This window comes from Vigna unguiculata, chromosome 6, assembly GCF_037176805.1.
Source record: "Vigna unguiculata cultivar grain cowpea cultivar isolate G323 ecotype 2 chromosome 6, ASM3717680v1, whole genome shotgun sequence".
In the NCBI taxonomy this organism is placed as follows: Eukaryota; Viridiplantae; Streptophyta; class Magnoliopsida; order Fabales; family Fabaceae; genus Vigna; species Vigna unguiculata.
Window position 1 is genome coordinate 10,925,789 of NC_140797.1, and position 17,560 is coordinate 10,943,348.

The 17,560-nt window shown below is 30.3% G+C and overlaps 1 long non-coding RNA gene across 1 annotated transcript; it reads left to right on the forward strand.

Annotated features, from left to right (window-relative positions):
• The first annotated feature begins 12,007 nt into the window (after window positions 1-12,007).
• LOC114189141 (uncharacterized) lies at window positions 12,008-13,623 on the forward strand. The gene is made up of 3 exons (XR_003605574.2): window positions 12,008-12,209; window positions 12,307-12,372; window positions 13,402-13,623. It is a non-coding gene; the product is annotated as an uncharacterized LOC114189141 (long non-coding RNA).
• The last annotated feature ends 3,937 nt before the right edge of the window (window positions 13,624-17,560 follow it).

A 17,560-nucleotide genomic window follows, 5' to 3' on the forward strand; every position in this document is an offset into this window, starting at 1 on the left:
GTTGGGACCTTCAAGGAGGGGTGCACACACTTGAGGGTGACACATTTTGGAGGTTGGCCGAGAGAGAAACATAGCTTAGCATAGTTTATGTTCTTTTATTGTGCTTTCAGTTTTGATGTCACGGCTTTTGTGTAAATTTTTCTTTTCCGATTTCAGTGTTTTCCTTTCATTTGGCTTGGGTGGGAAAATGCTTTAGAGCAATCCCGTCCTTCGCAAGTTTGTAATAGTTTTTAAACGTGTAGTGTGAGATTCAAGGGGTTCCAAAGGCCACTTGTATCTTCACTTAGGTTTTTCGTCTAGTTTATGTTTTCAGTTTTTACAATTTCAGTCTTTATGTTTTCAGCTTTTATGCTATGTGTTTCAATGTTCAGGTTCTGTTTTGCGTGCTTTGTATGGTTGTATTTCTGTTTTAGGTCCCGTGATATCTAGGTGCCATCTGTTTAACACCTAGTTGACCTTCTTTTGGTCTTTAAGTTTTCTTCTTTCTTCACACACTTTCTCAATTTGTTTTTCATACAATCTATTTCATTTGTATTTTTATTGAGGAATTTTGTGAAAGCATTTTAGAGATCTCTGGCTAGGAAAGGCTTGGTTCCTAAGCTTGTCCATGTGACTCACCTCCCTTTCCTGGAAGTATCTCTAGAATTCTTTTCCACTACTTTCTCTTTAGAAATTCATCAACTTTGTGAACAATTGTTTTGTCAAAAGTGTTTCAAAATGAGTTTTTCTTCTTCTAGCCGTATGCATATAGATAGGTATAATAGTGTGCATTTAGATAGGCATCGTAGTCATGAGTTGCGTCATACCATTCATAGTGACATTCCATTCTTTGGGGAAGATATAGGACCAATATCATTTAAAGATTGGATGTGGGATACTGAGAAGTTGGTGCAACCTTTGTTTAGTAAATATAGTCATATAGATATTCTTAGGCATGTTACATCTAGGTTTGTAGGACGTGCATTTGATTGGTGGCAAGAGAGGCAATATAATGTGAAAAAGGGGAGAACATCATGCATCAATACATTTTATGAATTAAAAACATGCATGTGGAAACATTTCATTCCCCCTTCATTTAGGATCACTAAAGCACAACAAGCTAGGATAGAAGACTTTATTGACATTGGGGATGCATTCATCCAAAACATTGCTAAATTTTCTAGACTAGAAAAAGATTTTAAGCATAATTTAGACTTGCTCTTAAGTGAATAAAGAAAGAGAGAAAAATACAAGAGAGAGCAAGCTAAACATCAAAAGCTTGAAAAGAAGCAAGAAAAAGAAGAGTTTGAGATGTTTTGTGCTCAACGAGAACAAGAGGAAAAAGAGATAAAAGAGAAGAAAAAAAGAGAGGAAGAAGAAAAGGCTAAAGAAGAGAATGAGAGAAAAGAATTAGAGGAAAGAGAGAAAATAAAACAAGAGAGTAATCTTGCAAAACAATCACAAGTGGTAGAGTTAAAGTGCATTTCAAAAGAGCAAAAAGAACTCTATGTTTGGGATTTGGTGATCAATTCTTTACCAATTCCTTACATGAAGATTCCATTTTCAAAGGGAGTTTTCCCATCTTTAAACTCTACTCACTTTTTCATTAAATCTTTTGTTTTGTTTTGTTCTCAAATTTTTTGTTCTCCATCTCATTTCCTTATTTCATCCTCCTCAACATGTTTTTCCAAAACACACTTTGACATTAAAATTCTTTTCAAAAATCATCTTAGTCAAAATGTAAAACATTCCTTTTGTGAAGTGGGCCTAATACCAACTTTTTCAATCTTCAAAAGGCCATTTTCACAAATTTTCCATCCAATTTTACTGCATGGTCATTATGATTTTAATTCACTGTTATTTGATGACTATTGCAGATTTGTTTTTGATCCTGGTGGTACTATTATTTTGGTTGCTGTAAGCCTTTAATAACCCTTTAGATCTGAGGACAGATCCTCTTCAAGGGGGAGGGGATGATGTGACCCCAATAAGGCTTATAGCACTGGGCCAATGCCTAGGCCCAATCTTTTTAATTTCTTTTAATTTCTTATTTTTAATTACATAAAACTTGTCTAATTGGGTTTCTTTGTTAAATGCAGCCTTTTATTTCCAAGCTGCCCATTAATATTGGGCATGCGGCCCAATTCACCACACCCATGCTTTCCATCAATAAGCATCATCATGTGGGCCAAGATCCCATCTGCGGCCCAAGTCCAACTGTACGTTGCGTGATTCTGTTTGCACGCCTACACGCTTCTACAAAATTGCAGCCAGCTTTTTCAATCAGCAGCCCAATCTTATATTTCCGCACACCCTTACAACGCTGGCAGCAACCTTTCTTCAATACCATCATCAATCGGGCCTGCACGTAGCAGCCCAATTCCTTTCACGCATTCAGCACACCACAATCCGGTTGCAACACCTCCCGCCTCTACTAAACTCGAGCCCAACTTCATTTGATGATTCTCCAAGGCACGTCCATCTTTAAAGATAGGTGTGGCTAGGGTTCCAGCTTTCCTCACCCAACACACGATTCTCACGCTTCCACCTTCACATGTCCCAAGCCGTTAGGGTCCGACGAAAGTGCTGCCCTCCTTTTTGCTTATGCTCCTTCCAGTAACGGTTCCAGCCCTAGTGCTTCGTTAGGGTTTTCTTTCCTCGCCATTAGGACCTTTTGTTAGAGGCAAACATCGTTTTCTTCCTTCTATTTTTACCGGCTGCCTTCTTCTATAAAAGGCAAGCAATTTCTTTGTAAAAGTTAGCTTTGATGAATGATAGTTTGGTTGAGAGTACTCACACCTTTCGTCTCTGCTCCAATCTGAATCCTAGATTAGGTTTTTACCTCTTAGGGTTTCCGAAACCAGTGAGATTTGAGCCTAAACACTATACACGAACCATTCCGCTGCGTTTCCCTCGCTCTCTGCGAGATTCAATCGGTGGAACGCCGATTGGGAGAGCTTTTCCGGCGATACTGCGACGGAGGAGCCTCATCAAGTTAGCACATGAAAAACACCATATTCAAGATAACCTAGGCTCTACATACCAAATGATGAAGGATTAACTTGTTCCTTTTTAAGATTATTGAGTATGGTGTGAGTTGATTAAGAAAGCTAAGTGAAATACCCACTGGACATTAAGATAGCAAGCTATCTAGATGTGAAGGTTCCTTTCACAAAGCTCAAAATAAGAAGATGATAGATTGATTCAAAACAAAAAGGAAATGAAAAGCACATAAACCATAGAAAACCAAGAACAATTAAAGGAAGAAGAAAACATAAAATGGAAAGGAAAGAAATGGTAAAAATGTGAGAAGCACGCCACTACAAGGCTAGGCTAGAAGTCATGGCAACCTTGAAGATGAGTGGATGTGTGTCGCCACTTGCTATGCAAGATAAGGCATAAAAGTATTCATTCCCTAGGGAGGAAACTCTCACAAATAATTAAGACACAAAAGTGTTTTTACTTCAAAATGTTCAACCCTTTTACATGTCTAGGAGCATCCCTTATATAGAAGAGTTTAGGGGCCTCTAAGCAAATAAAAGATACCTAAGGATGTCTCTACAAAAACCTAACTCTAGCTTCTAGAAACTAGGTCAAATAAGGTTACAAAAAAGAGAGACAAAAGAGCTAACTATGGTGTGTGAAAGGCTAATTTCGTTCTAGCATAAAAGGAGACAAAGAATGTGTCTCATATGTCTCCAAAAAGTGGCCAAAGTGTGCTAAAAACAAAGGAGACCAAAGGTACATAGGTACACTTGCTTTATGCCTTTTTCTTTATGCTTTATGTCTTTGCTTTACTCTCTCCTCCACATCATTTATGTTCCCCAATCATCATGCGCCACCTAACATTACTTTCTTAATCCTAATTAACCTACAAAGCAAATAAACATAGATTAGCATGTTGGCTTAATTCAAGTCAACTATAGTCAACAAGTCAAACCTAGTCAAAGGTCAACAAGTCAACTAAAGTTGAATCAACTAAGTCAATTTTGGGAATCAAAAATAACAAACACAAATGAAAGGGATGAAGGATTAGTGAACTTCCTTTCTAAACATGCTTAGTCTTCTTAAGCATGTGCCTCCATCCTTGGTTGGGGTCAATCCTTCATCAATAGTGGAACAAAATTTTCAAGGGAGAAAAAGTGATAATTAAATATAAGTTTGGCTAAATCCAAACCAGTAAAAATTATTGTGTTCTTTGTCTTTCATTATCTCTCTTTATCTTTACATTGCTTTTCAATCATATCAATAAAATTCTTAAGGGAAGTGAATTCTAGTTTATATAGTGAAAAAAAAATTAAAGAAATGAATTCTTTTCAGATTTTTTTAAAATCAATTCATCCTCTCTTAGTTTAGTAAAGTCATCTTATTTTCTAACAAGAGCCTTTGTCCCTGTTTGTCTTCCAAATATACTTGTATTAACGTATGTGTTAAGGTAGACGTCAATTGTCTTTAACCAATAACTTTTGGATATTAAATTTAAAATTTAAAATTAATATTCAAATATTCAAAATTAAATATATGTTCATTACTTAATTTTATTATTTGAGATAAAAAGAAATTATATATACTCATAAGTATTATAGGAAATACTCACTTAATACTCAATTACTCCTTATGTTTTCTTTTATAAATAACTATTATTAATTTAAATGTCAAAAAATAACTTCACTTAAATAAATAATAATAGTTTCGAATTTATTAAAAGAACATTCAACAAAGTTCAAAATAAAATATTTCTTTTTTTCACACCTTGAAAACACAATATTCTTCTTCTTTTCCGTATGAAAAATATATAATTATTTAGATATAATTTTGTGACCTCAAACTTTGGCTTAATTTTTATTAGGATTTCCTTTTTCTGACTTATAATATTATGGATGATAATAAACATTAACTAAACATAAAACGATAATAATAATAATAATAATAATAATTTATTTTATTAATTAAATAAAGGAATTTATGAAACCTACTTATTAAAAACCTTAACCATTAAATATCAATAAAATAAATATATTGATGGGAAAAGTAACCTTTTTAGTTCCTCTTTACTTTATTCTATGTCGCAGTGAAGCACGAGTACGGATGACAACGGGGCGGGGCGGGAATGGGTTTCACTATCCCATACCCATCCCTGTAAAAAAAATTCATTTCCATCCCCATACCCAAATCCAACGGGTATCAAACTTTTGTCTCATCCCTACCGGGTAACGGGTATAATCTCGTACTCATACCCGTACCCGTTTTCTTACTACTTTAATATTAAGTTTAATTAATTTTTATAAAATAATAAAAAATTACAGTAAAGGAAACATAATATTATCAAATATTCAATATTAGGAGTATGGTTGTTTCTTCGATATCAAATACTTTAAAATAATTGTTTACATTTTAGATTAGAATAGCAAATAAAATTTAATGAGAACCAAAACATTTATTAAATTTGTAAACATTAATGAAACCTAGTTGATAAATTTTAAAAATATTTTTAAAAGAAATATAAAAGGAAAAAAATATTTAAATTAAAATATATTTTAAATGTTTGTTTACTTCAATTTTTTAAATTATAATGAATCTATTTTTTATACACTAATAAAAGTTATAATACATCACTTTATCAAAATGACGCAAAAAACAAATAATAAACATAATAATAAAATTTTAACATAAATCTTGTATGTAAGGCCCGCTTTCCATTTTACCCCTTTTCTTAGGGCTGCCTTAGCCATTGGGCCTCAGGGCTGGCCCAGAAAGGGAAAACAGACTTAGTCCGCCCCAAACCCTAACCTAAACTCACTTTTCATAAAACAGAAATCCCACTTCCTAGAGTTGCTGCCGCTGCCATTTTCTGCTAGGGTTCCAACGTTCAGGGTCACGTTTAGCTTGGCCTTTGTTATGCTCACGTAAGTACCTTTAATCCTTACCGCCTCTGTCTTGCATAGCTTTCACAGTAACAGTGGAAACACTGTAATAACTCGTTTTTATCCACTGTTCCAGTTGCGAGTCGGGTTTTAGGGTTGTTGTGCTCCTTGGTTCTGTGCCGAAAGTCCTGTACGAACCCATTTCTAGGTAGGGAAGCTCTAGCTCACTCTCACGTTTCATTTCTATTTTGTTATGAACTGTCGTTTTGAGGTTTTGGGGCTGGTATGATATTGTGATAAGCTGTGTATGCGCGAATATATGTGGGATGGGCTGGTGTGGATCACTGTTGTAGGAAAACAGTGGCGAGACCTGCTAATCTCGCCCAAGCGAGCCAGTCTCGCTTAGGCGAGATGAATAGGGACTCGCCCAAACCCTATTACGCGAGAGGTCGCCCAAGCGACTCGCTCTTTAATTTGAGTGAGCGAGCATCTCGCCCAGGCGAGAGGGGTCTCGCCTAAGCGAGATCCCGCGCTGCTCTCTTGGTGTTTCTGTTTAGCCCTCACCTAGGCGAAGGGGACTCGCCTGAGCGAGACCCTTCAGCCTGAGCGAGGGGTTGGGCGAGACAGTGTTGTGTTTGGTTGTGTGTTTACTCTCGGATGAATGGAATTGTTTGGGTATGATTGCTATGATGAGATACATGTACTTATGTATGGATATATGCCTAATGGATTGCTATGCATGCGTGATATGATTCATGAATGGTGAATGATGGGTGTGGTGGGAACTTGGCATGTGAAATGAATGAGTGGATTGGAACTAAAGTAACATGGTATTGATATGAGATGAGGCCCTAGACTCATGGGGTGGTGATGATCAGTGGTATGGATCCAAAATGTGATACGTATGAGGAATTAATCCCAGGGGTTGGTATGAAATGGTAAACATGATTTAATGTTCTCGTATTGTTGATTTATGAATGTTGGTCCGTGTCAGCGTGTAATTCCTTGGGGTCTCTAAGTGAGACCTCCGGGGTTGCGCTTCAGTGGTCGGGACGTAATTCCATGGCCCTTGTTAGTGGGTGTCCGTGGTGGTGCCCCATTTGTATAACTAGGTAAGGATTCAAGGTAAGGATTGCATCCTAACACTCTAAGGGGTCAATTAGTCTCACCTAGAGCGGACTGACTCCTGTGGTGAGAGTAGCAGGAGGCCTGAAACTCATTAAGGGCTAACCTTGTGGTGAGGGAAATTTATTCATTGAAACACTTGCAACACATAGCTCGGGGATGAGCAGCTCGGGGGTGAGCAGAGGTATCCACCACAAGTGCAAGCGTCCGCTAAATCCGACCAAGTTATATGTATCCGGATGAGTCGAGTCGTAGTGTATTGCCTGATGAGTCATAACATGCTTGGTTGAGGTGAATGTTTGATACGGCGAAATTATATCGGACTTGATGAATGAAATCTCTTGTGCTTTAGCTTACCCTACTTTTGTTGTTGTGTGTTCTGCCGTATGGTACTCTCCTTTGCGATGATCGCCAACTTGTTGGTGTGAGCAGATGCGAGGAACAACCGCGGACGACAGGGAGGTGATGGTTCCGCTGCATGATCTGCATGGACTGGATCTTGGTTTTCTTTTAGGGCTTTGTCCCATGTATCACGTTATGATTTACTTTCTCTATCAGTATGGATTAGACTTTTCAACTGTAATCTTTCGGTATCGTGGTGTGCCTAGTTTGTAGGGGTTGGGTTAAGGACCCCAAGACTGCTATTTAGCATCATTTGTGTGTGGCGTTTCTTTAATTACGTTTATTAATTAAATGGGACGTTACGTTGTATCTTTTGAACCACAATATATGTTGGATGGTGGTAAAAAAATATTCATGACAATTACATTAAATTTTTATATTGTAGTAAATAAAAATTATTTATACAATTATAGTGAAAAAATTAAAGTATGATTGTAATGAGTTATAAAATAAAAAAAATTAGATAAAATTTATCGAAATAGTATTCTACATGATGAAAATAAAAAAAAAATATTAAAAAATTAACTAATGTATGTCTTATAAACAATTTGGAGACTATTGGAAGGAATCACACAAAGGAAAACAAATCTATAATTAAAGGTATGATAAGATAAAAAATATCTTAGAGATCTAAGAAAACTTTTCAAATATCAACATATATACTCAATGGTTGATAAAAAAAAATGACGCAAAGAACAAATTATAAACATAATAAAATTTTATCATAGATCTTGTATCTTTTAAACTCCAATATATGTTGGATGGTGATAAAAAAATATTTATGGCAATTACATTAAATTTTTATATTGTAGTAAATAAAAATTATTTATACAATTATAGTGAAAAATTCAAGTATGACTATTATGAGTTAGAAAATAAAAAATAATTAGATAAAATTTATCGAAATAGTATTCTACACGATGAAAATAAACAAAAATAAAAATATTAAAAAATTAACAAATGTGTGTCTTATAAACAATTTGGAGACTATTGGAAGGAATTGCACAAAGAAAAACAAATGTATAATTAAGTGTATGATAAGACGAAAAATATCTTAGAGATCTAAGAAAACTTTTCAAATATCAACATATATAAAAAAGTTTTTTTCAAACAATGGTTGAGAAATAACAAAAATTGTTTTAACGAAATAAAAGAGTTCTTCAAATGAAACAAAAATTAATAATAATAAGTAAATAATTTTTTTTATATTACCTAGTAAATGAAATGTTTATGCTATTAAACACTTAAATTGAGATTATTAAACATTCTCATGTGAAAGCAAAATATAAAATAAATAAAAATATTAAAAAATAATAGAAATATTCAAATGTTAGACATAAAAATTTTTTAATTGACATACATCACTTTAACATAATTACATAAAGATTATGATAAGATAAAAAATATATTGGAGATGCAAATGAGTTTCATGACAAACCAAATATTTAGAAGAAATAAAAAATAGAAAGAATATGTATATACGGTTACTTAATTAATTGTGAATATTTTAATAATTTAAACGAGGATGGAGATATGGCGGGGATATATTCATCCCTATCCTCATCCCCATGCTCAATTGAAAAAATCGGGGATTCCCCATACCCATACTCAGTCAATGCGGGGATTCCTCATCAAAACGGGGACGGGTTCGGGCAATACCCACGAGGACGAGTTTATTTGCTATCTCTAAGCACGAGTTTCATTTCATCGTAGAAGAAAAACGATTTCACAAATCTTAAATAAACTCATTAATTTTAAAAAGATTTATTATTTTTATATATTAGGAAAAAAATCTGTACACCACCAAATTTTCTTATTCCTTTCTAACTAATAAGCAAAAAATTAGTTGATTCATTCCAAGTTATTTTATATTTTAAAATGAGAATACTATTTTATTGATGTTTCATAAGTGATAAATAAAAAAGAATGAGATGTTTATGTATCATCATCCTAAAATTTATTGATTATCACATCCATTTTCTTCAATTTTCCAAATATAATTGACGTTGGAATTTTATATTCATCATAGGTAGGGATGGCAACGGGGTGGGGCGGGCACGGGTTTCGCTATCCCATACCCATCCCCGTAAAAAAAATTCATCCTCATCCTCATACCCAAACCCAATGGGTATTAAACTTTTGACCCATCCCCATCCCCACCGGGTAACGGGTATAATCTCATACCCATACCCATACCCATACCCATACCCATTTTCTTACTATTTCAATATTAATTTTAATTAATTTTTATAAAATAATAAAATTTTTATGATAAAGGAAACATAATATTATCAAATATTCAATATTAGAATGATGATTGTTTCTTCCATATCAAATACTTTAAAATAAATTATAATTGTTTACATTTTATATAATAATACCAAATAAAATTTCATGAGAACTAAAACAATTATTAAATTTGCAAATATTAATGAAACATAATTGATAAAATTTAAAAATATTTTTTAAAAAATATAAAAGAAAAACAAATATTCAAATTAAAATATATTTTAAATGTTTGTTTACTTCAATCTTTTAAATTCTAATAAATCTTTTTTTTATACACTAATAAAAGTTATAATACATCATTTGATCAAAATGATACAAAGAACATAATTGATATTTTAAATGTTTGTTTACTTCAATCTTTTAAATTCTAATAAATATCTTTTTTATACACTAATAAAAGTTATAATACATCATTTGATCAAAATGATACAAAGAACAAATAATAATCATAATAAAAGTTTAAAATAAATTATAATTGTTTACATTTTAGATTATAATACCAAATAAAGTTTCATGAGAACCAACACATTTATTCAATTTACAAACATTAATGAAACCTATTTGATAATATTTAAAAATATTTTTTTAAAAGGATAAGCGAAAAACAAATATTCAAATTAAAATATATTTTAAATGTTTGTTTACTTCAATCTTTTAAATTCTAATGAATATCTTTTTTATATACTAATAAAAGTTATAATACATCATTTGATCAAAATGATACAAAGAACAAATAATAATCATAATAAAAGTTTAAAATAAATTATAATTATTTACATTTTAGATTATAATACCAAATAAAATTTCATGAGAACCAACACATTTATTAAATTTGCAAACATTAATGAAACCTAGTTGATGAAATTTAAAAATATTATTAAAAAAAATATAAAAGGAAACAAATATTCAAATTAAAATATATTTTAAATGTTTGTTTACTTCAATATTTTAAATTCTAATGAATCTCTTTTTTATACACTAATAAAAGTTATAATACATTACTTAATCAAAAAGATACAAAGAACAAATAATAATCATAATAATAAAATTTTAACGTAGATCTTGTATCTTTTGAACTTCAATTATGTTGGATGGTGATAAAAAAATATTAATGACAATTACATTAAATTTTTATATTGTAGTAAATAAAAGTTATTTATATAATTATAGTGAAAAAATTACAGTATGATTGATAATGAGTTAAAAAATAAAACATAATTAAATAAAATATATCGAAATAGTATTATACATAATGAAAATAAACAAGAAATAAAATATTAAAAAATTAACAAATGTTTACAAACAATTTGAGAGACTATTGAAAGAAATCGCACAAAAGAAAACAAATGTATAATCAAAGGTATGATAAGTTGAAAAATATCTTAGAGATCAAAGAAAAATTTTCAAATATCAACATATATACTCAGTAGTTGAGAAATAACAAAAAATGTTTTAGTGAAATAAAAAAGTTATTCAAATGAAACAAAAACTAATAATAAGAATAATAAGTAAATGATTTTTTTTATATTACCTAGTAAACGAAATGTTTGTGCTATTAAATACTTAAATTGAGAGTATTAAACATTTTCATGTGAAAGAAAAATATACATTAAATAAAAATCTTAAAAAATAATAGAAATATTCAAATGTGAGACATAAATTTTTTTAATTAACATACATATTTTTGAACATAATTACATAAAGATTATGATAAGATGAAAAATATAATTGAAATGCAAAATTAGTTTCATGACAAATCAAATAATTAGAATAAATAAAAAATAATATATATATATATATATATGTGGTTATTTAATTAATTAGGAATATTTTAATAATTTAAACGGGGACGGGTAATATGGCGGGATATGTCCATCGCCATACTCATCCCCATACCCAATTGAAAAAGTCGGGGATTCCCCATACCCATACCCAGTCAATGCGGGGATTTCCCGTCAAAACGGGGACGGGTTCGAGCAATACCCACGGACACGGGTTTATTTGCCATCTCTACATAGGTATTATCAAATTAAAGTAGTCATACATTTAAGCTCAATTTTTTAAGATAAATTAGATTTAAAATCTAATTTTTAATTTTTAATATTATATTCTTTTAATGCAAACAAATTCCTGTTCCTTGAATTTCATTTACTCGTTTTCATTTACCAAGCTTCGCGTGCTTTTCCCCTTCTACCTTTTCCACGTTTATTTTCACTTTGAACGTGAAAGTTAATTGAAATAGTTTCAGAAGATCACGTCCATTAAGCACGTGTATCAGGTTCACGTGTATCAGGTTCACGTATAGCGGATCGTGTTTTTTTTTAATTTCTAACATCATTACTATATTTGTGAGGTCCCTTCTTTCTCTCTTCATTTTTCTCTCCATCTCAAAAACTGAACCACTTTCACCTCCTCTCTTTGCTTTCTCTTTCCCCTCAACAAAAGAAACTCAAGTTTCCCCATCTGAATTCATTCTTCTTCCTTGTGTAGTAGGCAGAATTGGAACCAATGCAGAACCCTCCATTCCAGTTGAACTTCCCCCTCCTTCCCGTAAGTTCAGTTTAACTCCCAATTCTGGAATTTCACCATTTATGGGTTAAAATTTTGAATCTCACTTATTGTGTGAATTCGCATTTCCCTTCCTTAGGTTCAAAGTAGTAGTGGTGTCCCTTTTTGGAGCTCCTTCGTTGCTAAGTCAGTGATTTTTAGAGAGGTAAGGGAAGCTAACCATTTTCTTTTAAATTCGTATGGAAATGTGTTCTGTTGGTTTTGGAATGCGTGTTTGAGTGTTGAATTGATGTTGAACTATATAATTGGGTGTGTGGTTGAAATTGTGCGAAGAATCTGGGCTTCTACATGTGGAAACAGTAGAGTAATTTAGTATTTTCGCCTAGGCGAGTGACTCTCGCATGAGCGAAAACACTAGAAAACCCATCCCTGTTCCTGCGCGAAGTCTCGCCTAGGCGAGCTGAGGTTACTTGAGCGAGAGACACTCTCGTCTAAGCGAACCAGCTTAGCCTGAGCGATCGCCCAAATTTTTATTTTTGCCCACTATTAGAGCCTCGCTCAAGCGAGCCTAAGCGAGATGGCCTCTCGCTTGGGCTAGATTTTCTAGCTTGAGCGAGAGCCACTACAGTTGGGTGTTTGATTCTCTGTTTAATGGGTGAGATCATATGTTTGAATGTGAACTAGTGTAACTAGCCCTTATATATGCTTGGAATGTTACCACTAATATTATGAATGGTGAAATTGGATGAATATAGATTATGAGGCAATGTGGTTGAATTAGAATTTCAAGGGAAATTCAAAGGAGTATGTTAGTGTGTGTAGGGACATGAGGACTTCGTATTGGTTGGTATCCTGAAACTTCAATAATCATTCACGCTCAAGTAGAGCAGAATGGATTATGTCGTGAGGAGTAGTAAGAGGTCCTGGTCTTTGGACTTGATCAAGTCTTAGACGCGAAGGGGACTTACCTTGGGAGTGGTCGAGTGATAACCCCTTGCGTCTAAACTCTGCAGAGTTTGGGAACCGTCACATGTGTATGCCACCAAGAGATCCAATGTCGCTTACACAATTCGGATATTGAGTCTAGAGTTATGTTTTTGAGCTATGTTTGTGATGATACTCATACTTTGAACTGCATGATTTCTATTATTTAAGTTAGCTTACCCTTTCTTGTCTATGCTGTTTTGTTGTGTATTTCTCTTTTGCAATGATCACCTACTTTTGGTGTGAGCAGAGAAGAATTCAGATGAAGACACCCCTCTCCTGAATAGGAATTGATCCTTGGCTTGGAAATCCAATAGTAGCTTTTGGGTTAAGCTCTATGGAGTTTTGAGATGTATAAATTAACTCTTCCTTGTGTAGATTGTACATGTTGATAGGGACTTATATGATTATTTTGGATGACTGTATCAACATTCTATAACTGTTTATTCCCACTATCTGTTTTGTTTGATCATGATATAATATTTTATTTAGTAGCGTGAAAACTATTAAGTGGGATGTTATATAACTAGTTTTATTTTCTTTATTATTTCATGAATTTTATTTAATTCATCAACGATATTAATCTCATTTACAATATCATAATACTGTTAATCGAATATTAACAAAAATATTATTTCCTCTGGAGTCTTAAATAATCGAAAGCATCAATGGTTTTTACTAGTTATCGATAAAAATTACTGGACAATATTTCGTGAAAAATTATCAACGTTCTAGATTGATTCTTACAAATATAGATAAACCATATTTTTATTTGGATAAAAATAATAATTTTTATAATTTAAAGGTATTAAATATATTATTTTATATTTGATGATTTTATAAAGTAAAATACCGTCCAGTGTATCATCCTAATTTTCTGTTCCTAAGCCACTTGACTCCTTCTCAACCAACTGTGGCACGCGGTTTTAGGTAGCCACTTATTCACGCGCTTTGCCCTTTATGTCAACTCCACGTTACGATTTAAATGGATAGTGTTATTCACCCTCCCTTAAGCTTCTACGTAAGAGGTTGCAATCGTCTGCGATAGCTCCATAGTAAAATAATGATTTGTAATGTTGGGTATTAGTTATAATTGCAACATTTATTGAGCCACTTTCGAAATTTGAGAATATATTTCATAACATTTTGACTTAAATGTCAATTTTCTCCCTTATTTTAAAAAATTTATAACTTTTGGTTCTATATTTCTTTCGTAAATTTAATTATTGTATTTTTAATTATCTATAATTTAGGTTCTTGATTTCTTTTACATAATTTTGATCTTTTAATATTCAATTATTTATAATTTTATATAAGTTAAAGTTTTTAAAAAATACATTAAGTTATATATTATAACATTTATACGAGTTAGTTATATCAATAACTCATATTAAGAAGAAAGTTTAAACTTATCTCTCTAAATTGACTTCCATATAATATGCATATATCATGATATTTGTGGATAGTTCATTATATCTATTAAACATCAATAGAATAAACTTTAATACACCGTATTAAATAATAAACTTAAGTTTAACTCATTCATATATACATATATATATATATATATATATATATATATATATATATATATATATATATTATAAATTAACCTTATTTTCAGTCAAAGTAAATTTTTTAACAATTTATTATCATTATTTGTTTACTCTCTTTGTTATGTGTTTAAAGTAATATAAAAAATTATTTGAATAATTAAACCTATAAATTGAATAATATTACATATAATTATAATTGAATAAAAAAAATTAATAACCAAAATTAAGGATATTTAAAAGGTAAGAAAATGTTAAAAAAAAATTAGGAACCATAAAATATAGAGAATAAAATTATAATTAAAACTAATATTCTTAAGACAAATTTAGATATTTTTTATTGTATTTGCGGTCATTCTAATTTAATATGCGAGTTGTGTTTTTTAGAAGTAATTTTTTAATAATTTAGAATTTAATTTTATATAACATTGATGTTGATATGCTATATTAAAACTTTACATTGACTCAATTTCATTTATATATTTTATTTAAACTTAAATAAATCGTGCAATTAAAGTTTCAAAACTGATTGGGAATGATAATTATACCCCCGATCCTATCATATAAAATATCTATAAACGAAAAAAAATATCACATATCCAATATGAGACGACCATGGAAAATAAAAAAAAAAAAAAAACAAGGACGGTGTAGTAAAATTAAATAATAATTTTCACTATTTTTAAATTTTTAAATAATTATAAAATTAAATGTGGAAATAAAGTAGAAGTATTAAACCCTTATTTATTAATATTACAAAATACTAAAAACAAAATCAAATTATTTGTGTTTAGGGATGACAACGGGGCGGGCACGAGTTTCGCTATCTCATACCCATTCTCGTAAAAGAAATTTATCCACATCCTCATACCCAAACTCAACGGATATCAAACTTTTGTCATATCTCCATCCCCACCGGGTAACGGATATAACCTCGTACCCATACCTATACCCATTTTCTTACTACTTCAATATTAATTTTAATTAATTTGTATATAATAATAAAAAAAAGTATGATAAAGGAAACATAATATTATCAAATATTCAATATTAAAAGGATTGTTGTTTCTTCGATATCAAATACTTTAAAATAAATTATAATTGTTTACATTTTAGATTATAATACCAAATAAAATTTCATGAAAACCAAAAGAATTATTAAATTAGCAAATATTAATGAAACATAGTTGATAAAATTTCAAAATATTTTTTAAAAATATATAAGAAAAACAAATATTCAAATTAAAATATATTTTAAATGTTTATTTACTTCAATCTTTTAAATTTTAATAAATCTCTTTTTTATACACTAATAAAAGTTATAATACATCATTTGATCAAAATGATACAAAGAACAAATAATTAGGGATGGCAAGGGGCGGGGCGGGGACGGGTTTCGCTATCCCATACCCATCCCCGCATAAAAAATTCATCCCCATCCCCATACCCAACGGGTATCAAACTTTTTTCCCATCCCCATCCCCACCGGGTAATGGGTATAATCTCGTACCCATACCCGTACCCGTGTTCTAACTACTTCAATATTAATTTTTATAAAAGAAAAAAATTACGGTAAAGAAAACATAATATTATGAAATATTCAATATTAGGAGGATTTTCTTCGATGCCAAATACCTTAAAATAAATTATAATTGTTTAAATTTTATATTAGAATACCAAATAAAATTTCATGTGAACCAAAACATTTATTAAATTTGCAAACTACAACATTGATGAACTTAGTTGATAAAATTAAAAAATATTTCAAAAAAATATAAAAGGAAAACAAATATTCAAATTAAAATATATTTTAAATGTTTGTTTACTTCAATTTTTTAAATTCTAATGAATCTCTTTTTTATACACTAATAAAAGTTATAATATATCACTTGATCAAAATGACACAAAGAACAAATAATAAACATAATAATAAAAGGAAAACAAATATTCAAATTAAAATATATTTTAAATGTTTGTTTACTTCAATTTTTTAAATTATAATAAATCTTTTTTTATACACTAATAAAAGTTATAATACATCACTTCATCAAAATGACACAAAGAACAAATAATAAACATAATAATAAAATTTTGACATAGATTTTGTATCTTTTGAACTTCAATATATGTTGGATAGTGACAAAAAAATATTTATAGCAATTACATTAAATTTTTATATTGTAGTAAATAAAAGTTATTTATACAATTAAAGTGAAAAAAATTATAGTATGATTAATAGTGAGTTATAAAATAACAAATAATTAGATAGAATATATCGAAATATTATTCTACATGATGAAAATAAACAATAAATAAAAATATTAAAAAACTAACAAATGTGTGTTTTAGAAATAATTTGAGAGACTATCGAAAGAAATCGCACAAAGAAAATCAAATGTATAATTAAGGTATGATAAAATGAAAATACCTTAGAGAACTAATTATTAAATTATGTTTGAAGTGGTTAAAATTAAATAGAAATATCATTAGTGACCAAAAAATTTGTCATTAAATTACAAATAAATTAGTAATTAAATTGGTCACTAAATCAAGTATCGATTCGATCATTGAATCAGTCACTAATTTAGTCATTGATTCAGACAATAAATCAACTACTACCACCAATGACGAAAAATAGTGACTGATATGGGTTACTGACTAAATCAGTCACCATTTCATGTTTTTCTTGTAGTGAATTGTCATATATTATTCCTAAATATCATTATATATATATATATATATATATATATATATATATATATATATATATAATTTTAACCACTTCAAACAGAATTTAAAGTGAAAAAATTACATTATGATTAATAATGAGTTATAAAATAAAAAATAATTAGATAG